Source organism: Canis lupus, chromosome 15, assembly GCF_003254725.2.
Source record: "Canis lupus dingo isolate Sandy chromosome 15, ASM325472v2, whole genome shotgun sequence".
Lineage (NCBI taxonomy): Eukaryota > Metazoa > Chordata > Mammalia > Carnivora > Canidae > Canis > Canis lupus.
In genome coordinates this window covers 18,821,008-18,846,077 of record NC_064257.1, presented here as the reverse complement: position 1 = coordinate 18,846,077, position 25,070 = coordinate 18,821,008, and the positions used below count along the sequence as shown (strand labels likewise).

Below are 25,070 nucleotides of genomic sequence, written 5' to 3'. Positions count from 1 at the left end.
CCCCATGGCACAGGCAACCACAAGCCAGGCTGAGATGCCAGTTGTTAGGAATCTAGCTACAGCTGGTCCCTGTTGCTACCCCGCTTCTGCGAGAGCATCACGCTGGGGGCACGGTTTTCTTCAACTACGATTGCTGCTGCCAATGCCATGTTGGCTTTGGAAAAAGGTAGACCACTCTACTGGACCAGGGCCCTCCACTGCGGGCACCATTCTTTCCCTTACATTTTATCATTTTAAGATTTTTAGGATTTTGAGCATTTTAAGGTTTGAGGATAAAAGAAGGGAAGTGAAACCTATATAAAACATTTTAAATCACTGCCTCAGTTCCAGATCCTTCTTGGACTGTCTTATGGGAAAAGTTTTTGCTTCTCTCCTGGTAGCTGGAGGTAGCTCATCCCCTCCCAGTCGCTAGAGTGGCTGTTACAGTATTCAGGCTTTATTTAGTGTTCATCAAGATGAGTCCCTAATCTAAAAAACGGGAAGGTTTTCTTTGTCCTCAGGGACCGACTGACATAGATCTCTCAAGCCCTCCTTCCTTGTCTTAGGATTTATCTCTTTGTGGGATGATTGACTGTGTGAATATCAATTATTTTTTTCCCAGGGAGACTTCAGTCTCAACCACTGCAGTGAATTAAGACCCTGTGGCTCTATTCGGTACAGTCCTTTCCCAGTGTCAGAATAATGTAGTCATTAATATCACCACGTTGGGAACGCTGGAGGTTTAGTACAGGCGGGACGTGTTCATACTCAGTTCAGTTCCTTTTCAGTTTCTCTTCACCAAAAAATCAAACTGAATTGGGATCTAGATTTACCCATGTAACCTTTAATAATCCCAGGACCTAAGTTAATCACCCCAAACGTTTCAGTTGTTTTCTATTGTTATATTACCAAAAACCATTCTGGTCATCCAACAATAAAAAAAAAAAAAAAAAAAAAAGGGCTGTTTTCACGTTCTTTGGTGGTAGAGTATGAATTTGGTTAAAGTCAGACAAAATTTACTTTCATAATCTTCAAAGTATGATGCCTTGTGTGTGTGTGTGTGTGTGCATGTGCGTGTGCGATGTGTGGTCTAATGCATTTTTAGGAACTAGCACTCTAGCAGAGAGCACAGAATCTGAGAGCTCAGGCTCTTCATTCCCCTGGACTCTCAACCTCCTGCGGTATCCTGGCCACTGGGAGCTCGGAGAGCAACTGCTGCTCGAGGCTGTTCCTGTAGGGATACAGAGGCTGAGACTCTCCAGGGGACACAGGGAATGTGGGAGCCTGAGAGAAGAGGATAAACTTGTGGACATATTGCAAAGGGCAATTTTAAATATCTTGCACCAATAAACTCAGGATCAGTTGCTCTTTTGTAAATGAGGAGAATATATATATCTGTCAAACTTCCTCTTCAGAAAGCAGAGGTCAAAATAATAAGAATCCTACCAGAAAGGAGCCTGTGTCAAGAAAATACGCAGAGAACTTAGAGCTGAAAAAGAAAACTATTGTGGGGTTTAGGGAAAATATTTCAAAGCAGTGGCCTAGGCTGGGGTAAGGACTGGGACAGGAGGGGGCTGGTGTTATGGAATGAAAGTGATGTCTCAGCCAGACCAACCCCCAGCATGACATCTGCAGGAACCAGAGGGCTCACGGGATTCAAAGAAGCATGTAGTTCTGGAATAGCTCTCCATTTGATTGGTTGTATCTTAACATTTTCAATAGGGAAAAAAAAAACAGGAGGTAAATAATGTAAAATCAAAGTATGGAATTGAGGCCATAAAACTATGTCCTGTGAGTTCAATTGTTTGTGCAGTTCTTGTTAGGACCTTCTTATCTCTCACCTGAATTACAGTAACAACCTCCTAACTGGTCCACTAGTGGAGGGATTTTTCTGAAATTCGCATTTCTGTGCATCTTCCCCAATTGAGTTCTTTCATTGCACTCTGGCTGCCCCTAAGATGGAGTCTGAGGTCTTGACAGGGCTGGCAGCCCTCAGGGGATGTGGCTCCAGCCTCCCAATCCAGTCACACCTTCTCCAACCATCTTCTTTCAGGTCTTTTAACGGGAACCATTTTGTCATCCTACCCCCCCCCCCCCCAACCACCACCTACCTTTACACCTATTTCTCCATCAGAAGCCCTTTCCCTCTATTCCCCATCCTGCCCTATCTTAGACTTCAGCTTTGGTCACTATACTTTTCTTAAATCAGTCATGGCTAAAAAAAAAGTTGAAAAAAAAAAAAAGGTTGGGTAAGTGGTTTTTGGATTGGTTGGTTTTTTCCTGTGAAGGCTTGCATCTGGGTGCTCGTTGCCTCGGTTTTGTTTTTTTTTTTTTTCTCACATGAGCTTCTTTTCAAAAAGATTTGCTATGAAAAAAAATTGGGGGATCCCTGGGTGGCGCAGCGGTTTAGCGCCTGCTTTTGGCCCAGGGCACGATCCTGGAGACCCGGGATCGAATCCCACGTCGGGCTCCCGGTGCATGGAGCCTGCTTCTCCCTCTGCCTGTGTCTCTGCCTCTCTCTCTCTCTCTCTCTCTCTCTCTGTGACTATCATAAATAAATAAAAATTAAAAAAAAATTGGTGCAAGGTATCACTGGATAGAATTAATGTAAAAGCATTCATATTTGGTAACATTCAGTGAGCAGAGCCACTCCGCGTGTCATCAGACTACACATGGTCTCCAGTGTAGGTAGCGCATGAATGTTGTGAATTACCAGTATTTCTGTTTACGTGGGACATCTGAACCCGGGGGAAGAATATAAAACTGGGAAGCTGGAGGCTGAGGTTTGGTCTTATTGGTATCATTACCTATGTAGCTAATGTTAGGACATTAAACTTTCTATATCTAATTACATTTAAGTAAATGCATCATTTTTGAAATGACTGATGCCTTTTCTAACATCTTACATTGTGTAACAATGTATTGAAATGACACATATGATAACACGGTAAGCTACCCTACAGCATATAGATGGTAAAAAGTATGAATGGAAGGATAAGAGCCCAGGAATTAGGAGACCTGTAGCTAGTCCTATTTATACTATTAATTATCCACTTTTGCCCCAATGCACTTTTTTAAAAGATTTTATTTATTTATTTATTTATTTATTTATTTATTTATTTATTTATTTTTATTTTTATTTTTTTATTTGAGAGAGAGTGCACAGGAGTGAGAGCATGAACGGAGAGGAGGGGCAGAGGGAGAGAGAGAAGCAGACTCCCCGCTGAGCAGGGAGCCCGATGTGGGGCTCCATGGGTCCTGGGATCATGACCTGAGCCGAAGGCAGACGCTTAACCCACTGAGCCACCCAGACATCCACCCAATGCACTCTTATCAAATAAAATAAAGCACAAAATAAGAACATTAGGCAGCCTGTTATTTTCAGATTCCTTTTAACTCTTACATTGTCAGTCTAAGAAGCTTGAAATGAGTATCCTATACACAATCTCACTTAATTTCTTAAAGAATCTCATTGCTGTTGAATCTGTCCTTCCATTTCACAGGTTGCTGTAGTTCAGTGGCTGCTGCAAGCAGAGTTGTTTTTCCTTTTTTTTCCCATCCAGTTATTTTCTGATCATTTCAGATATGCATCTTTTACTTTGATATATCCTAGAATAGAATGATTAAAATTTTACTCGGGAACAAGTACTTGCTAAAAGCTCTTTGTGTTTTCCTCCACAGCTGTCCAAGATGGTTTTAATAATCATATTCTGTAGAGCTCAGTAGATGTTCTGTTACCTGAAATATTTTTTTCTTATTTCCTGGCTTTTAAGTTGATATTCAGAGCACCTATTCCCCAGTGCTCAGCCTGAAGGAAAGCCAGCTCTTGGTTCCCCTGCTAATGCTAAACAAAAAAGGCCAATTCCAATTAAACAGTCTGGGAGATTCATTGAATGGTGAATATTAGCATCTTTCAAAGCTAGACCACCTGCCTTTAGGCAGTTTGTGGCTTTCTATTCTTGTGTGATAAAGGGACAGATGCCTGACAAGACAAAAAGGAATTTAGAAAGTAGGGCTGTAACATGATTCCTTTTCAGAGGGAAAAAAAATCATTCAAGTACCTTAGCAGGTTTCATTTCTGCATTTGACCCTCTAAGGAGAGAAATGTGGAGGAGTTCATCCACAACTGTGCCTTCCATTATTAGTTTATCAAATGGGCTCTTTTGTACAGGTGCACAGTCGCTATTGGAATCTTTGTTCTTGGTTTCCTACAAATTGATAAGCATAGCTATAAAGAAATCTATGTGAAAATCCTATTTTCTACCCGCTTGGCAGTTTTTCTTTAATTAGTCCTTTGAGGTATCTCAGATTTTACCAATCTGTGTTTAACTAGATGGGAAAAAAACTGGCGGCAGCAGGAACCTTCATCTGCCCCATAAATCAAAGAAACCATCACCCAGGCACTCAAGGTAACCTTTTTCAAATTCATGCAATAAGATATTCACTTCAGAGCAGGGTATGAGCCCTAATGTATGATTCAAGCATAGAAACTAACGTCACTATTCCAGGATAAAACTCTGTGGATGTGTTCTTGCTGGCTGCCTTGACACTACAATCATAGGCAAGAACAAGGGAAGAAATGAGGCTGTGAGCTGATGAAAACAGATGCCACAAGCAATTGTAACCAGGTTGTGGTTAGAAAGACAGACTGAGAAATAATTTTATAAAGTTTCCAGAAAGGTTTGTGCAAGCCACACGCAACCAGGAACAATGGAATCTGCTGCAGGACAAGTAAGTGATGAAAGTGACACTCCTTAGATAGACTTAAATATTTACAAAGAGCTGTAGGGATGAAAGGCTCTGAAGCCTTAAGGGGAGTCATTTCCTGTAAGGAGGCAATATAGCTTCAGGGCTAAGAACCTGGACTCCAGAGTCAGACAAACAAGGCTGATATCAGGCTCTGGGCAAGCGACTTGTGCCCCAGTTTTCTTGTTTGTAAAATGGGGTAAGAGTAAGCTCTTTCTCCTAAAGCTGTTTTGAGGATGGAATTAGATAAAGCTTGTCAGGCACTCAGTAAGTATTCAATAATATGTGTCAATAAATGGCGTGTACCGTTGCTGTTGTTGTACCTTGGCCTGGACTCTGTGCTTCCAGAGCATTTGGTCACAGATTGAGCGATCCAAATACTATAGTCTTTGATAGTCTGGAACTGGCACCGAAATTGCATCTTCCAAAGACGTTAAAGATTGAAAGTTATACTTTCCAAAATGGCTGCGACAGTGTTTCCCCTCCCACCTGCTCTTTGGTAGTGTGTTTTTGCCATTTCTCACAGTAAAAGGTGGGGTCTGTTTTTTCCCCTTGAGCATGAGTGGACTTGTAACCATTTTAACCAATACAGTGTGGTACCTGTGACACTGTGTACCTCCGAGGCCAGATTAGAAACGGCAATACAACTTTCAGCTGGTTGGCTGGCATGCTCATGCTGGGAGCTGCGTCTGGCTTCCTCGAGGCTGCCACGCTGTGAAGAAGCCAAGCCACATGCAAAAGTCACAGATAGGTACTCTGGTGGGCAGCCTTAAGCTCGGAGTCATTCCCACCCAAACACTAGGCATACAGTTGAGCAAGTCAGATGATTCTAAACCTGAGCCATTGAGTTACTCCCAGCCTTCGCCTTCCCAGTTGAGACCTCAGACACCATGGAACAGAGAGATGCCAGCCTCACTGTGCTCTTTGCAAATTCCTGACCAGTAGGATCTTTGAGCATAATAAAATGGTCGTTTTAAGCCATTAAGTTTTGGGATCATGGGATAATTTGGGGTAATTTGTTACACAGCAAAGATAACTGAGATAGAAATTCTTGCTCGTTTGGCTAGTTCTCCCACTATGCATGTTCCAATTCTTTTCAAACAATTAATCATCATTTACCATGTGGCTCTTTATACAAGACACCACGCTGGGATATGAGCCAGCCAACATAGTCAAACAGAAAATAATCACAAGGATAAAAAGTGTTATAGGAACCATATAATAAGAGCTATGTAGCATAGAGCAATCTAGAGATGGCCATAGTAAAAATTAAAACCAGACTCCACTTTGGGCAGAGGCAAGGGAAGTCTTCATGGTAAAGAAGAGGCTTGTACATGGCCTTGAAGAACAGGTGGGAATTGGATAAATAGAAAAGGGAGAAGAGAGAATTCCTAGCAAATATGTGAAAAAATAAGGTTTGGGGGGAAAAAATGAGATTCACTGTAACTTAAAATTAACCTGTTAGAGTTTATGTATCTTGCTAGCAAAATAATATTTTTAAAAGAATGCTTTTCGGTATGTTTCCTTTTTTAAGATTTTATTATTTATTTATCTATCTATCTATTATTTATTTATTAAGAGAGAGAGAAAACATGAGTGGGAGGAGGGGCAGAGGGAGAGAGAGAGACTCTCAAGCAGACTCTGAGCTGAGCACAGAATCCACAAGGGGCTTGATCCCACCACCCTGAGATTACAACCTGAGCCAAAATGAAGAGTTGGTTGCCTAACCGACTGAGCCACCCAGGTGACCCTTGATATGTTTTTAATTCTAAGAGAATTTGCTTAGCACTTTCTATAGGTTGAGTTAACTAAAAATATGTCAGTGATGTCTTAGTTAATTTCCACAAGATTGGTGAGCAAACTTTGCCTCTTATAGAAACATAATTTAGAACTTTACTAGAACACATTGAATTTTTTACAAATTCCAACAAATGTCTTATAATAGAAATATAGTCCTAAAGTTACACATCAATGGTCCTAATCTTTTAAGATTTTATTTATTTATTTGTAAGAGACAAAGAGAGGGAGGCAGAGACACAGGCAGAGGGAGAAGCAGGCTTCATGCAGGGAGCCCGACGCAGGACTCGATCCCAGAACTCTAGGATCATGACCTGAGCCTCAGGTAGACGCTCAACCGCTGAGCCACCCAGGTGTCCCATCAATAGTCTAAAGCAGCAGTTCTTTGCCCTTTCTGGAAATGTACTTAAACAGAAACTGAAATTTTAATAAGATATAGAATAGATATGGATATAACTTAAATTTTATGGTAACTAATATATAAATATTCACTGAACATCCTTATTTTCTTTTTGAACAGAAAGAAATGACTAACCCCAAGGTTTGTGTTCTCAAGGCTCCCATGATAGCTTCTCATTAAGTACCATTGAGGTGTAAGGGCTCTATGGTAACTCTAATTTTAAGTTTTGGAATTTTAGATTTTCTAGAATCTACTTAAACATAATTAGCAACTGGAGTCCATCACTTTTTAAATAGCGAATTCTCAGACAGAACAGCTCAATTTCCTGCTCTTGTTTCCATTGGGGCCACTTAATCTTTTAAATTTTTCCTTTTGATCTTAGTTCTGCCCTTTGGAACACTGCAAAATAACATGACTCCTTCTTCTACATGACAAGCATCCAATTGGTTGAAAGCAGTACCTATACCAACTCTGTGCCTTTTCTTTTATTGGCTAATAATTCCATGTTCTTTCATATGAGAGACCCTTCTGGACCCTTCTCCATCCTGACCATTGTCTTCTGAATCATTTTCACAATGTCTTTCTTAAAATGTTGCCCGGAACAATTATAATGACGGAAATGCCTTGATTTCCAGACAGTATATTTTTAGCTTACTCGGAGTCTGACTACTGGAAAATGAGAGTTGTTTCTGTTATTTTTTGTGCTGAAAATAAAAATCATTGGATTTTTATTGGATTCTGTGAGAGCATCCCAAAATTTATTAGAAATCCTTAGTCCACAAGAATCTTTGAAACTTCAGTGTCATCCCAGATGTTAGGTAGATTTTGTTGGGAGATTTTTGGCTCACATGTGTCACCTACCTCCTCCTTGATCTAGAGCTCTTTCCTTTAGGTAACCTAGAGTCTCCATTATGTACCCATGTTATAAAATGCACCTGGTTCGGTCAACTGACAGATTTGTCAAGATATGCCTGCAGTATTATCTTTGACCATTCCAATATTGTAGCCACTAGACTTATATAGCCATTTAAATTTGAAGTTAAATTAAAATTGAATTAAAGATTCAGTTTCTTGGGGTGCCCAGGTGGCTCAGTCAGTTAAGCATCTGCCCTCAGCTCAGGTCATGATTCCAGGGTCCTGGTCCTGGGATTGAGCCCCTGTTCAGCAGGGAGTCTGCTTCTCCCTTTCCTTTTGCCCCTCCCCCTGCTCCTGCTTTCTCACTCTCAATCTCTCTCTCACAGTTAAATAAATTAAATCTTTAAAAAAAAATTCAATTTCTCCATTTCACTGATCACTTTTAAATGTCCAACAGTCACATGTGGCTAGGACTATAGTAATGAACAGTACAAATATAGGGCATTTCCTTCATTGCAGAAAATTCTATGGAACAATATTGCCCTTGGACTTCATTTGTGCCATCTAGATAAAAGCATCTAATATGTGAGAATTTTTTAATATCAAAATGGAGAAGAGTATGATAAAATGGATATGGACATAGACATTTTTAAAACATTAGTTATTTCATTATTTTACATAGTATCTAGCTCAGTGTTTTACAGAAGAAACTAGTGATTGAGAATCTAAGTTTTGGAGATAAGGTGTCTGAATTCAGGTCCTGCCTTCATCATTTCCTATCTGTGTGATCTTGGGCACGTTATTTAACGTAGGCCCTCATGCCTGAATTGCAAATTTCATTTAATGGATTTCTTAATGCGATGGTTAAGCTCAAATGAGGAAATGTTTGTAAAAATACTAAGCACAATGTCTGGCATTTAGAATCTGTCAACAAGTCATCATTACTATTATTATTCATAGAAATGTAACTTTTAGCCCCAAAGTACTAGTCGCAAAATGTGTGCATAAACACAATGTAACACTTTATTAAATGAATTGGACTTAGAGGAAGCAAGCAACTTGATTCTTTCCCACCGCTAGCTATCCCTGTAAACCCATTCTGCTGTGTTGTTCTTCCCTTCCCTTGGGTGAAATCCAGAAGATTCCATAGCTTTTCAATGTCATGTATCATTTGTAGGTAATTAAACAGTCTAGTATACTTCATACTTAAGCCTTAATCTCTCATCTCATGCATCTCTTCTCAGTTCTGTCTAAAATGGAAACAAGTGAAAAAATAAATAAATTAATTAATTAATTAATTAATTAAATAAAATAAATAATAAATAATAAATAAATAAATAATAAATAAATAAATAAAATGGAAACAGGTGGCCTTGAGTGGTCCCTGTTCCCCTTCCTCCCAGTTCTTACACCCCTTCCTCATTTACTAGCCTTCCTCTGGATTCTCTGTGATTGGGGAGGGGAAGGATTGATGTGAGAAATATACTGAAAAGGTCTTCCCTAGCTCCCTTGGCTCTCCAGTCTCTGCCATGGAAGACATGCCAATACTGGCTCATGGTGGGATTTCCTGAGTGGTTAAGAGTGTCCCACAGCTGTGGCTTGTCCATCTGCCAGTCCCTGACACAAGTGATGCCTCCTACACTCTGTCATTTAGTTTCCTCCTCAGCCTCTGACTCCTCAGATTCTCTCTGTGGGTGTCACTGTATCCTTCCGTTCAAGGTCCCTATAACGATGATTAAAGCTCAGCTCCCTTTGACAGAATCCATATCTGGTTCTCAGAATACACACATTTTTTTCCACCATTGGTAAGAGAACAATTAACTTCCACTATGGCCCTCTGCTCACTCTACTTTCTGAGAAATCAAGATTCATGTTTAAAATTTTTCATACCTTAAATTTTTCAGATGTGAGACGATTACAACAGCCTGTGTCACCTAAGTTTCAGGAGACATAGGTATAGCTTTCTAGGGGTATGCCCAAAGCCCACTTTATTTGGTTTGGTTGGTAGGGAAGTAGATGCTTTTCCTTCCTGTATACTGTTGCATGTAATGGGGCAAATGCGTAACCATGGACAAGTCTGTCTAAGGAAATCATTACCACTCATATTCCTAAAGTAGAGGTGTTAAGTTAAATTTCACCCTTGTATGTGTCAGGGGTTCACACATCAAATTAATAATGTCTTAGTCCTGAATTAATGATTCCATTCAACTAGTATTGGTCTAATTATACTTCGCATTTGGGCCCCTTATTGATAAAATTCTATGACAATAGGAAAGTCAATTTAACATTCTATTACAGTTGTTCTCATGGAGGTTGTAAGATTGTATTTAGGTGGACCAAGTGGAAAGCAGTCAGTTTTCAGGAATTCAGACGTCATCACTTTGTGCTCAGGACATAGCTGTTGACTAGCACTTCAGTGTATTTAGACAACGAGCAAGAGCAAGAGTGTATTTCAAGAGAGTCGTACACACTGCATTGTAAGAAATACAAGGCTACAGGGTTTCTTGGTGAACTGAAAGCTCTTCTTGTTTATAACTTTTTTTCTGTGGCAATCTATCTTTTAAGGAAGCTGCCCCTGAACTCTGGCTTTTAATTTTCAGGACTAGTGTGGACATTTATCTCTGTTTCACTGATCACACGGGGTAGTAAAAAAAAAAAAAAAAAAAAAAAAAAGTTGATCCCGTGACAAAGAAAAATGACCTCTTGTATTCCTTGGCCATAAGAAAGCTTCTGAATTTAGCAGTTCTATTAAACTTTACTCTCTCCCTGTCTATGAGAGGAATGCCATGCTTTACTATTCCTGATTAACCGTGTTTTCATTTTCCAAAGATACCTGGGAGTTAGATGATCCTCCAAATTAATGATCATTCTGTTTACACATAAAAAGAGAGAACATAAAAAGTGACATAATATAGAATATAATAAATGTTATATATTTGTAATATACAAATACTATTTTATCAACAGACTGATAGTAATGATAATAATGTTAAGTCAGATATATTTTAATATATACAGACTGAATAAACAATGACAGTAAATCTCTGCTGATTTAGATAAAATAAATATAGGGGACGCCCAGGTGGCTCCGTGGTTGAGTGTCTGCCTTTGGCTCAGGGTGTGATCCTGGGGTCCCGGGATGGAGTCCCGCATTGGGCTCCTTGCAGGGAGCCCGCTTCGCCCTCTGCCTATGTCTCTGCCTCTGTGTGTATGTGTCTCTCATGAATAAATAAATCTTTTAAAAAAAAAAAGTAACTAATGAAATCAATACAGTTGATTGTAGTACTTACAATACAATTGTATTACTTTTATGTAAATTATTCTATGTATTTGGAATAGGAAAATATTTGCCTTATAACTTTCCACTCTTTTTGTTTAAAATGCCAGAATTTTTTCATAAAGAAAAATAAGATACAAAACCTAATTTCAAATTGTTTTGTTAAATTCATGAGGATTTTCTGTAATTGATACTCGTCATAGAGTTGAAAATGCTTTGAATATTATGTCATTAGCTCTTGAGAAAATGAGCTTGAATGCTTACTCATAGATTTGGGTGGGGGGCAGTTTAACGAAGCTCCAAAAGTGCACAGTTATAAATAATTATGGAGATTATTGCCAGGATTCGGTGAGGTACCCCCAGCGCGCCCCCCCCCCCCCATCCCTAGGGCTGAACTGCAGCGGGGGCACTTATGCCCCAGAGATCCTGTGCCACAGCCCTAGATTTCATCATTCAAAAGACTTTCAAATCTTGAACTAAATCCGCATGAAACCAGATGCAGCCTACTAGAACAATAACTGGTTGTTATGTGTCTTCTCCATAGTGATTCTGGCCAACTTTGTATGTCATCACCTTCTGGGGCTTTCCTGGCCAAACATATCATTTGTACAGAGTAATGTCAAGGGTTGGTAGCCATGGGCATTCAGAAACAACTAAGTGGTACTACTCTTAACTACCAGCGCATAATGGATCATTGTGCAATCTGCAGCCCAGCCTAGGGTTCAAAGATGAATTTGAGTTTTTAAAATGAAAAATTAGCTGCACAGATTTTCTGGAGAGAAAATTTAGGACCTACTTACTGGCCTCTCAGACATAAGTCCAACTGTTTGCTGAGAATGCTGATCTCCATTGTGTTTCCATGGTATTTGCCTCACATGTCTCTTCTGACATGCAAACCAAGAATTAATAGCACAATATTGATCTCAATCTTTTATACTCTTAGGAGCATAGCCTTCCATTTATTTATTGCTTTTGCAAGCCTGCAATTATAAGGCTTTGACATTTGGGTAAAAGTAAATTCTATAGCAGAAATTATATGTTAATAATGTTCCAAGATCTAAATATTTAATATTCTGACAATGCTTTCCATGCTTGAGTGAGATTGTGTGAGAATACTATATTACTTTAAAAAAAACTCTTCATGTAAAAGTGTAAAATTCTTGTTCTTCAGGGTTAGCTTAGTTAATTTCTCATATATTTCAAAGAGCCTAACTCTAACAGGGGAACTCATGGTTGCCTATCTTTTTTGCTAAGAGAAGCACAATTGCATAGTAATTAAGAATGTGAACTTCACACTTCTCCACGTGGGTCTGGATCTTGGCTTTACCATTTAATAATGATATTACCTCATCAATAAAATGAGGAAAGTGATAGTACTCACCTCCTATAGTTCATTCATTCTAAAAATACTTTTTGAACATTATCTGTATGCTAGAAAACTCATCCATCACCCAGAATAAAAAGGTTAACAACACCACAAGGTCATTGCCTTAATGGAATTTATAGTTTTGAATAGAAATGTTGTCTCCTGGGGCACCTGGGTGGCTCAGTTGGTTAAGTACCAGACTCTTGATTTTGGCTCAGGTCATGATCTCAGGGTCCTGAGATTGAGCCCTGAATGGGGCTCCACGGTGGGCATGGAGTCTGCTTAAGATTCTCTTTCCCTCTTCCTCTGCTGCTCCCTTCCCACCCACCCCCGTCACCACCACTCTCTCTTTCTCTATCTCTCCCTCTCTCGAAAAAATGTTATCTCCTGATGACCATCTCATTCCATTTTACTTTAAATTTAGTAGTGAATTTAGATTTGCTGAATTTTTTTTTTAGATTTGCTGAATTATTTAGACTCTGGTCATTGATAACAAATTAAAATGCTTAGAATGAATGAATATGAATGTACTAATTTATTATGCAATCGGTTGGGGGAATAATGTATAGAAACTTAAAGTAAAAAGGATAGAAAGTAAGATTGTGGGTAAATGTTATCGGTAGAGGAGTAAATAAAATATAAGGGATTTGTAGGAGCTATTTAAATGAGTGCAGTTTCTATTTAATATACAGAGAAACCATAAGGGAAGCATTCAATAGATTTGAGATCTATGCTATCATAACAAAAATGAAAAGCAAATATTCTTTTGACCTTGACAGACTGAGATTAAGAGAGAATTGCAGCAGTCAAGTTCACACAGAGTCCAAAAGTAAATATTTTGATTTTAAGCAGTGCATTTGGAAATCAAAGAATAGAAATATGTATTTGAAGAAGGAAAAAATCATAAAAAGCAAGCTTTTCATGAAATCAGCTGCTTGATAAATTGGAAAAATTAAAGAACATTAATGATTCTTTAAAAGTTCGTATAGCTCTGTGAGCTCTATTACATTTCTAATTCAAAAACTTCTCTCTTCTCTGTTCCTTTCCTGAACCTGGTCTCCAGGAGAAAATTGATATAAACCTGATCTCTGAACCATTCAGACATTGTATCATGTTATTAAGTATATAGTTCCAAAAAGAGTTCCAGTGTCAATTATATTGTAAAGTAGTTTTGAGTGAGTCAAAGAAATTACTATTTAAACATACTCCAAAGTGAATTCTGTTGCAAATTCAAACTAATTTTGAGTAAATTTGTTTTATTATAAGCAAGATTTAGAGTAGTAAACCACTAAATTCTTTTGAACATTAGTTGGAGAATTTATGAATAAATTATAAATACTGTGTCTGAAGAGACTTTCTTTCCTAGAGGCACTGTGCCTCTCTTGCTTCTGTGGAACTGTTCTGATGGGGAAAGGGCCCCGTAATTTCAAACGCTGAGAGGACATCAGGGCTTCTCCTCCTGCTGCCTTGCACAACAGGCAGCTCTCACTAATGAGACTGCCTCTTGAGAAGGAAAAGGCTGCAGCCTTCTAGATATCAATGACAAACTCTGGTTAGGACCCTATTAATGCTCCAGGCTGCCTAAAAACATCACCACTCCAAAAAAGTTGTGACACTGAATTATAAACGTTTTTTAGCTGATAAAGTATGGAGATGGTAATATGATCACTGGACAGTTACTGTCCTAGGATCATTTGTGCTGTGTTATTAGATATGTACACAGTGCAAAACTGAGAGAGACAAGGTCAAAATATTTTGACACTTTGAAAGTCTAGGGAATACTTGGTTATGTGTTTTGGGGGAATTTAAATAGATATTGGCGTATAATGACAGTGGTCTGTAAATAACTTTTACTACTAGGGGAACAAGGTGGTAAGTTTGTGCTATCTTCTAAAATAATGTATGAAAGATTATAAAATGAGCCATATCCTGCTGGGGCAGAAGAAAGATTTTGAAGCACATTGAGAACCTCCACAAAGAGTTTTATAACTAGCAGAGATGATGTAGAGAGAGCCTCTAGTGAAGATTAATTTCAAGATGTTCTGGAGATTTTCGAAGTGATTGGATGCTGATAAATGTGCAAGAGAAAATTGTCAGTTCAAGTGTCATCTCAGCTACCTTTGACTAAATTACATGAGGAGCTGTGTACAAATTAGACATAAATACATATTTTGTAGCCATGTGGCCTACCTCCAAACCCTGATGAATAAATAGGAATACTTAAAGTAAATGTCATTTGAGGGGAAAATAAAAGAGGTTTTTTTGGTACTGGAAACAAATAAAGACATTGACCAGAATAATTCACACTCAGTAAAAATACATTCTTTATAGATGCTATTAATCTCTCAATTTCAATGATAGGTCTTCAAATTGTGTTATAAAATGCAGTGAGCCATTCATTTCAGAGAGACTCAATGGACAAGTAATTTTGAATGAACTATGACATAATAAAAGTACAGGAAGTCTTTGCCCTTGGCCTGATATTTAAAAGCATTAGCTATGGAATGAGGAAAGTTTCATAAGGGAAACTGGGACTGTATTGTTTTTGGAAATGTTTGAATAAGTCCTAAAAATGTACCAACTTTTTTTAAGATTTATTAATTTATTGGAGAGAAAGAGAGTGAGTGGGGAGAGGGACAGAGGGAGAGAGAGAATCCTCAAGAAGACTCCCTGCTGAGTGTGGAGCCCCACGCAGGGCTCAATCCCAGACCCCAAGATCATGACCTGAGCCAAAATCAAGATCAGCCACTCAACCGACTGAACCACCCAAGCACCCTAAAATGTACCAACCCTTAACCCTTTACCCAATGTTCAAAGAACTTTACAAGATGGTCCAAGCCTACTTCTCCATTTCTGTTTGCCTGCATATGCCTTGCATCCTGAATGTGTCCCATTCTGTAAACAAGAGAAATTGTGTATTGTCTGTTGTACATACTCCACAATTCTCACCTCCATGTATGTGTTTATATGCAGTCCATTGCCTATCTCTGCATACCCAACCTACTTATGATCCAGTTCAAATACCCACCCCAATCAGGAGTTCCATGTGGATCATGTCCAGCTACTCTTAGTGGCTTAGCATTATCTACTTGTCTTACAGTTATTTGTGAATACACCATACCTACCTGCACTAGACTTCTTGAGGATAGAGTCTTTCTATGATTGATCTTTCCAGGCTTTATGGCAATTATAACAATAGTAATTGCATAAAGGAGACTGATCATAAATATGTATTAAATAAATACTTGAATTAACAATTAGAAGGTTTGTTACGAAAAATATTTGGAAGAAAATGCAAATTTTCATTTGTCCCTTACTGAATTAACTATTTGTTGCTATATAGCAAATTACCACAAAATTTAGCAGCTTAAGAAACACTCAGTTATTGTCTCACAGTTTCTGTGAGTCAGAAATCTTGGCACGGCTTCATTGGGTCCTCTGAGTGAGAGTGCCTCACAAGATCAAAACTAAGGTGTCAGTGAGGTCTGAGACCTTATCTGAAGGCTTGACCAGGGGATGCCATTGAACTGAGAGCCTCAGCTCTTTGCTATTTGTTGGCTAAAGACTTGCCACATGGGCTTCTCTAACATGAAAGCTTGTTTCATCAAGGCATACAAGCTGAGAAGGCAATAGAATCTGCAACCAAGACAGAAGTCACAGTCTCATGTAACCTAATCATGGAAGTGACATATCACTCACCTTTGCCATGTTCTATTGGGCAGAAGTAAGTCATTGGTCCTATCACATTCAAGTGGAGAGGATGACACAATGTCATAAATACCAGGGGGTGAGGACCACTGGGGCCATCTTGGAAACTGCCTACCACATTCACTGAAAGGTTTTGTGTACACCATGCACTTCACAATTCTTTTTTTTATACGATAGCCTTGCCTTATATCAGGCTTCTGAGTTTACACAGCTTGTCAATTCTTTGAGGTCCAGATCAAATTCTACCTTCTTATTAAAGTCTGTTTTGAGTCAACGTATTGAGGTTATCCTCCTTTCATTCATAACCCATAATACCTTGTATGCTCACATTTTATTTTGAATTCACCATGATAAATATGGTCAGTTCACCTTTACCTGTCATAATTGTTTTCCTATAGACAAAGGGAAAAACATTCAACATCAAGATTATTTGATTGAGGCTTATTCTCTAAAGGCTATGTCTCTTGGAAATAGTACTATAGCTTGAGTGAAAAGATAGTAGTTAATGGGAAATTAGTTTCAGAGAAACTACTAGAGTTGAAAAAAACATTGTCATTTATCTTATAAAATTTAGAATTAAAAGAAATAACCCAGAAGTGACACCTAATATGGTGCCTGACATACAGGTGGAGTTTAGTCAATGGTTCAGTCAATGGTTCAGTTCAGTCAGTGGTTGATGCCTTCCTTTTTACTTTTTTACTTTTGTTTTCTCTCATTCCCAACATTACTCCCAACCCACCCACCCACCTACAGTTTGAAAATGCTACTTGAATTATAATACAATATGTCAAATCATTTATTTTAATCATTCATTAATTTTTCAGTTATTGGGAATCTTCCAATACCAGGCATTATTCTAGGTATTAGAAATACACCAGTGAGCAAATTGAAAAGAATATCTTTTCTTTTAGTGAAGATTACATTTAAATAAAGGGAAACAGATAATAACAAATTGAAGCAATCAGTACTATGAAGAAAAATAAAGTGGGGACGTGGGTACTCTTTTATACAGAATGATAAAGTGACATTTCAATATAAACCTGAAGGAAGTGAGGGATTAAACCAGGTGAGTATCTGCTGTTGAAGAGTTCCAGGAGGATGTAAGAACAAATACAAAAACCTTGTGGTGGGAGCATGACTATTGTTGAAGGAACAGCAAGGAAGTCAGTGGAGCTAGAATAGAATAAACCATGGGGAAATGATAAGAAATAGGTTAGGTGAGTAGCTTGGGGATAGAGTTAGGTGGTAGAGCAGATCATATGTAACCTTGTAGCTCATAGTCAAGACAAAGGCTTTAGTTTTAGTAAGAGAGGGACCTTTTGGAGTTCTCAGGAGAATCATATGGTCTGACAAATATTTCTAAAGGATCCCTCTAGTTGTTATATAAGGAGTAGAATTTAGGAGCTAGAGATGGAAGGAAAGAGACCAGTGAAAAGGCTACTGCAACACCTCCAAGGAAAGATGATGGAAATTTAAAATAGAAACAATAAGATTTGCTGATTAATTGGATACAGGCTGTGAGAAAAAAAGAACTGTGGGCCTCTGCGTGGCTCAGTTGGTTAAGCATCTCCCTTTGGCTCAGGTCATGATCCCAGGGTTCTGGAATCGAGTCCTGCATTGGGCTCCCTGCTCAGTGAGGAGTCTGCTTCTCCCTCTACCCTTCCTCCCTGCTCGTGATCTCTCTCTCTCAAATAAATAAAAACTTTATAAAGAAAAAAGGAGTAATAAAAGCTGCCTGCTAGATTTTGGCCCTAGATGACTGGAGAATGGCGTTATTATTACCTGAGATGGGGAAGACTTCGAGAGGAGCTGGTTCAGCAGCGGGGAGAATCAATAGCTTAGTTTTGGACATGCTACAGTTGAGATGCCTTTTGGACATTTAAATTGAGATTTCAGGTGGGAAGTTGGCCTTACGGAGTTCAGGAGAGAGCTCGGGTTCTGCAGCTTTGGGAGTCCTCAGCATGTGGATGGCATCTAGGAAATCAACCAGGGACTAAATGTGGACAGAGAAGAGAGGAGTCCTGGGGTCAAGTCCTACAGCTCCTCAGCGATGAGAAAGCCTCCTTCAATTGGAATGGTACATCCTATTTCAGCAATTCCTGGCAGAGCCTCAAACTTTTGGTTCTCCAGAGGAGGAGGGCTCCCTGCCTACTCAGTCAGCTGATGGGAGGCGTTTTCTCCTGGGAGGATATAAACAAAGTAGGGTGAGAAACAGCCTGAGGTAAAACCTCAGCAGAGAGGATCCATAAAGGGGAATTATGTGGCTTGCTGGAGATTTTTGTAAAGATCAGCCTCAGGGGCTGAGAACCTCTAGAGGGTAACTGAAATGGTAAATGGAAATGAACGCCCATCAGCCTACATGTTTTGCAGGATGTAAAAAAAGAAGTATTACTGTTAGTCTTTGTGAGAACAAAAATTATAGACAATAAAAAGATTTAAAAGCAACAGTAAAACTTAGAATAAAAAAATAAGAATAGTTAAATAAAAATCAAATGATATAGGAAACTAGGTTAAATAATTGACCCCTTCTCTGTGGCCCCCTGCCCCACAAAAAAGGGAAAACCTGAGATAAAAGAAATTGGAAGGCAGCAAGCAAGCCATGAGCTAAGAGCAATTAAGATAAAATACAATTTAAAACTCAAGGTCAGACATCTTGGTGAAATTTGGGAATTCTAGTGACAAAGAAAAAATCCTAAAGGCTTCCAGAAAGAGAGAAATAACATACAGAGGAATGAGAATCAGATTGACCGCAGATTTATCATTGGACACTCTAGATGCTAGAATGCTAGAAATCAGTGGAGCAATATAAAACAAATTCTGCAGGCAACAGGCTTTATACCTAGAATCCTATACCCAGCCAAACTGGCATTTGATTTTGAAGGTAAAATGAAGACATTTTTTGATACTGAAGAGTTCACAAAGTTTGTTTCTTGCACACCCTCTTTGAAAGAATTACTGGAGGATATACTTTAGCCATCTAGGATGAGTATAATAAACCTGTACACACAGTACATATATATATATTACCTTCTTCTCACAGCAAAAGCCAAAAAGGAAAACAAAAATAAAATGCCACAATCCTACCCAAGAGGATGGATCGTGAACAGTATACTTTGGGGAGAAGGGGAAAGGAACTTTACAGATGCTTCTTAGATGTTGGTGAAGTTAAAGGGTGTATTAAAATTAGTGTTAATCATTTTAGCTTCTGTAGGAGTAGGCTTTCCAAACTACTGGGGAGAAGGAGAGAATCCATGTAAACAGACAGGAAGAGGTGGGGTGAAAGCAATAGAAAAGCACAGGAAAAAAAGATAACAGTATAAGTAGGAAAAGATGCAAAACTTGAACTTTTATTGCAAGAAGGTATTGAACTTTATATCCTTTATCATGATGTGAATCTTCAATCTGTATATTAAACCTTTTTCCTTTGGAAAAAAAAACTCAAGGTCAGAAAGAATAAAATAACCCAAACAAGCTGAAGTGTTAAAAAAGGAAGAAGAAGAAGAGGAAGAAGAAGAAGAGGAAGAAGAAGAAGAAGAAGAAGAAGAAGAAGAAGAAGAAGAAGAAGAAGAAGAAGAAGAAGAAGAAGAAGAAGAAGAAGAATGTAAACAGTGATTTCAAAGCCCAAGAGGTTAGCTAATCAACACCAGTTGAATTAACTAAAGAGTAGTACATGGTCCAAAGACCAACCTGAAAGAGTCCCTTAAACTAAAGTCAAAACATCCTGCAATATGGGCAGGGTTTCTATGGGCAGAGCAGGGGCCTTAACTTTTCTCTCCATACCCCTTCTCTCTAATTCCTGGCATCTTCTCTCTTGGGTTCTATAGCCCATCCTCTCCTCACTCTATCACAGGAATGTGTTTCTCAGTTGTGACTATACCCTTTGGCTATAGCTGATGGAGTAGAGATGAGCACCAGATCCAACCTAGATCAATCAGTTTCTTTCTTAGAAATCTGGATTTGTGACCAAGAGGCAGTTAAGGCTGGCTTCTTTAATGATGATGATGATGATAATCATTTATTATATAAATAATAATCATTTATTATATTATAATAATAAAGGTAATAAATATTTCTTGAAGATTTATATGATAGTGGTCTTTATGTTTTCTCAGTTAAATTTCTTAACTTAATGAAATAAGTACTACTATCCATGAAACTGATATCAGAGAGGTTAAATGACTTGTCCAATGTCACAGAGGCTAAATGGCAGAGTTAGGATTTAGACTCACCGCAGTCTGACTCTGGAGCCCATGTTCTTAGCTTCTATGTGTATGCTCTATTTTGAACAGAGAAGAGAGAAACTTGGAAACTGTGGAATGGCCATCTTTTGCCCACATGAGCAGAGAGCGAAGAATAAATTGGCACTAACACGCAAAAAGGAACCAGCATGAGAAAGGAAGATTCATGAGCCTCTGAGTCTAGGCTCTGTTCTACTACTACCTGCTGCACCATTAATAAATTTTTCCTGTTTTAGGTTAATTAATTCTATTGAATTTCTGGAACTTTGCAACCAAGAATTCTAATATGGTACCATTCCTTGGTGTGGACAAGGAAGGACCTCAAAGCTCCAAGCTTCCCTTGTTTGCCATGCCTCTCCTGCTTGCTAGAAAAGGTGGCCTCTCCTATTTGGCTCCCAGTCCTCTTTCTCTGTCACTCTTCCCAAACTGTGGGTCTTCTGAGTACAAAAACAATTAATAGGCATCGTGTGTGTGTGTGCGCGCGCGCACACATGCACACACACTCTTAAAAGCACCTCAGATGTTTTGCAAATGCTGGGTCTTAATAAAATGCTTGTTTAGGTAAATTGTTATGATAATGCTTATATATTCCCTTATACAAATGTGGTTTCTTCCTAAGTGTGTATTTGGGAGTGATTAAAAATCTATCCTCCCAAAATCAAAAGGTCATATAAGATTCCATTTCTATGAAATCTCCAGAATAGGTAAGTCTTTAGAGATAGAAAATAGATTGGGAGTTGGCAAGACTGCAGAAAGGGGGAAATGGTGAATGTACTAAATTCTTGGAATTGTTCACTTTATAATGGTTAATTTTATGTAATGTGAATTTCAATTCAATTATTTATAAAATTAACAATAAAAATTTCTAAATTCTAGGGGGAGAAGGCTATCTTCCTTCAGATGGTAATCATTTAAGGCTAAAGTCATTGTGTTGAGGACTCTAGGTCAGTTCTGGGCATGGAAGCAGGAGGCTTCCTGACCACTGGCACATTTTTCAATGCTTTCTTCATCTGAAATATAAGTCAGGACTTTCACTGAGAGGGCATGGCATGACAAGATTTACTTTGTTCCATTCGCACAAGATCATCTATGTGAAATATCACCAAAGACTTGAAAAGAATGAAAGTGTCTTCTATTTTTTATAACTGTAACTTATATGATGTCTTGAGAAGTTCTTTAGGGTCACGACTTTGTAATATCTCTATTTCAAGAAGTTCATCTCTTAATCACTGAGTGTGAGAAGAAAAGGAATTTTTGCCACCGCTGTAAATAATCTGAGGTATAAAGTGGGAGGTAGGTTGACCTCAAGAGGAGGTCAGACAGTGTCCTCAGAACTTGAAAACAGCAATCCTCTTCCTACTGGTCCTTCTAGGATGTAGACAGTCTGAAAGCTGTCTGGAACTTTAGCAGTGGTGAAGAAGAGTGCCTCTCTCATCAAAGGCTAAGAAGCCAATGTAGGGAACTATGTAATGTCCTCTTACATGTAAAACAAAGAGACATTACCAGAATACCCTATTCGTGGATGCCTGTCTCTTAGAGGTCAACTTTTCACCCATTGAATTAGAAAACAAATCAGTTACTGCTTTTTGAACCTGGCAGAGGATAAGGACCATCCTTGATTTTTGGACCAAAATTCTACTAAAGTTTTTCCTTTGTTCATATTCTTAGATGTTCTTATTTACAAAGTTCAGGTGGTTTCTAATTCTTGGCTAAGTTCATATTTATCAAACAAAATAATCAAGATGAATCATAGACTTTCAGACCTTGAAAGCATGCAACTTCCTCCTTTTCGGGGAAGGATCCAGAACAGAGATTCAGAGACACTGACAGGCTTTTGCTGGGGCAGAAGAGAAACAGTGGCCACAAGCATCTACTGCCTGTTGCTGCAGTGTCCCCATTAGGCCACAGAGCCCAGTGCTCTGGGTCTCTTAGGGTTAGATATTTTTTTGCCTAGTTTAACCAGAAGAAAATGAAGATATTTAAAGGGACCTCTTTACTCCTTAAAAAAAGCACTATTGGGCAGCCCAGGTGGCTCATTGGTTTAGCGCCGCCTTCAGCCCAGGGCAAGATCCTGGAGACCTGGGATCGAGTCCCACGTCAGGCTCCCTGCATGGAGCCTGCTTCTCCCTCTGCCTGTGTCTCTGCCTCTCTCTCTCTCTCTCTCTCATGAATAAATAAATTAAATCTTTAAAAAAAAAAAGCACTATTTTGCATTACTACAATTCAACAATAAATCCATTGGATCATAGACCCATGGAACTTTCAAATCTTTTACAGAGTTCTCCCCGCCCAGCCCTTTCTCTAACACATCACTTCTTGAATGCCATTTATTCTAGAGGTGGTTTGGCCTCTGCCTCGACATTTGGAATGACATGACTCCTTCATGACTATGTCATGAATCAGCACATTTCATTTGTGTGTATCTGAGTTTGTATGTTCTTCTCAGATAAATATGGAATGGGGATCACAGCATATACGCATACCTTAGTCTCCTTTTTACGATTTACGTACCAAACATATATTTTATATTGACACAAAGTCTTCATTGTGGTTATTACGAATGGCTTTGTATACAATTTTTAGGATCAATATGTACATAACCATGCCTTAGTTTTTTACTTTTATAAGTAGAATTCAATCCTATTTTGGTTTGGACAGTTTGGTTATTAGATTATGAAGCATTCAAGATTTAACTTTCACTCCTTGGCTCTAACTGTATCTTCTAGAACAGCATTGATTAAATTTAATCCATCTTCCATGAGACAGTTCTTTTCAGTGTTTTGAAAAAAGCTATCATGTTCCTCTTAAAATTTGTCTTTTCCAAGGTAAACATCCTCAGCAATTTCCATTGTTCCTCACAAGTTGTGGTTTCCAGACCCTTCACAAGACTGTTTGTTCTCCTCTGGATGAGCTCCAATTTGTCAATGTCCTTTGTAAAGTATGATGCCGGAATTAATTACTGCAATAACAATAACCATAACAATAATAACTGCCATTTATTAAGTGTGCACAATGTTCCAGGAACTGGGCTAGAGGCTTAGCTCATTTATTCCTCACAAAACTCTCTAATGTATGTGTTATCATCCTTACTGTTTTAGATGAGGAAATCAATTCTGATATGTTAACTGATTTGTCCAAGGTCACACAGATGGGAAGTACAAAGCTAGGATTAAAATATGCTCTGTGAAGTGCCCCCCTCAGTGCCCGTCACCCAGTCACCCCAAACCCCCGCCCACTTGATGGGATGAGCACTGGGTGTTATGCTATATGTTGGCAAATTGAACTCCAATAAAATATTTAACAAGAAAAAAATAAAATAAAATAAAATAAAATAATAAAATAAAATAAAATATGCTCTGTGTTTTGAACCACTTTGTAGTTCTCCAGAATTTTCTGGCAGTGCAAAATTTAGGACCTGGATATTAAACTTTTGTGAGAACACTTTAAGACTCGATATCTTGTTTGGTGATTTCATATTTATAGAAAATATAACAGAACTCAGCTCTTCCAGGACAGGCTTAAAAACACCAATTTATTCATTTGTCCAACATTTGTCAAGCGTCTACATCCCCGCCAGGCCCTATTTTAGAAGATGACAGTACAGAGATAAGCAAGATAAACAAGGGTCTTTCTGTTATAGGGTTAATATCGTGTTCATGGAGGCAAACATTCTTCAAGTAAATAAGTGAACGTAGTAGCTTCAGATAGTGGTAAGTGGTTTAAAGAAAATAAGACAAAGTATTGTGCTAGACAGTGACTATCTTGGGGTCCAGGGGAGAGAGAACATGAGATTTGGTATCAGAGGAGGTCTCTTAGTGATATCTGGCTGTAGGCCTGAATGATGAGAAGGAATCAGCCATATGAAGATCTGAGGATCTGAGAAAAGAACATTCAAGCCTCAAGGAAATAAGAACAAAGGTCCTGTGGCTGGGATAAGCTTAGTCAGTTCCCGAAAAATAAAAAGGTCTCTGTGGCTAAAAGCAGAGTGAGGGATGGAAGAGTGGAGATGGCTACCTTCAAAAATACAGGCAGAGATGGATCCCATAAGGGCCCATAGCTTATATAAAAAGTTTGGATTTTTTTTCTAAGCATCATGGGAAACCTATGCTGGGTTTTATGCAAAGAAGTACATTGATCTAATTAATATCCTACAAAGATAACATCACTGGAACACCTGGGTGGTTCAGGTAGTGATCCTGGGGTCCCAGGATTGAGTCCCGCATTGAGCTCCTCTGCCTGTGTCTCTGCCTCTCTGTGTCTCTCATGAATAAATAAATGAAATCTTTAAGAAAAAAAAAAGATAAGATCACCGCTATGTACAGAATGGGTTATAAGGGGTAAGACTGAAAGCAGGGAGACGCATCAGGAGGCAGGCTATTACAATGGTCCTGGTAAGACATGATGGTGGGTCCAGTCAGCGGGTAGCTGATCCAAGCGTGACTCCGACCGGTGGAAAGCAATGGACAAATTCAGAAAAAAATGGAGCAAGTGTGAACAAAAATTCCTGGTAAGATGAGTAGAATGTGGTGAGAGAGAAATTGGCTTAACTTGTAGATTTGGGGGCCTTTAGGGGCGCCATGCCTACCTGTGTGAGGTCCAGCCCATACAGGTGTATAGAGGTGTACAGGTAAACCTCTCCATACTTTCTTCAGTCCATTTACATGGATTACCTGAACTATTTCTCACGTGAGTTCTCAGACACAG

The 25,070-nt window shown here is 38.7% G+C and overlaps 1 long non-coding RNA gene across 1 annotated transcript in view; it reads left to right on the top strand.

The window, feature by feature from the left end:
• The window catches only part of LOC112654741 (uncharacterized), a 48,484-nt gene extending 24,888 nt beyond the window's left edge, over window positions 1-23,596 (top strand). Inside the window, exon 5 of the long non-coding RNA XR_004805462.2 lies at window positions 20,418-23,596. This is a non-coding gene — a long non-coding RNA (uncharacterized LOC112654741). The remainder of the gene's footprint in view (window positions 1-20,417) is intronic.
• Window positions 23,597-25,070: the final 1,474 nt, after the last annotated feature.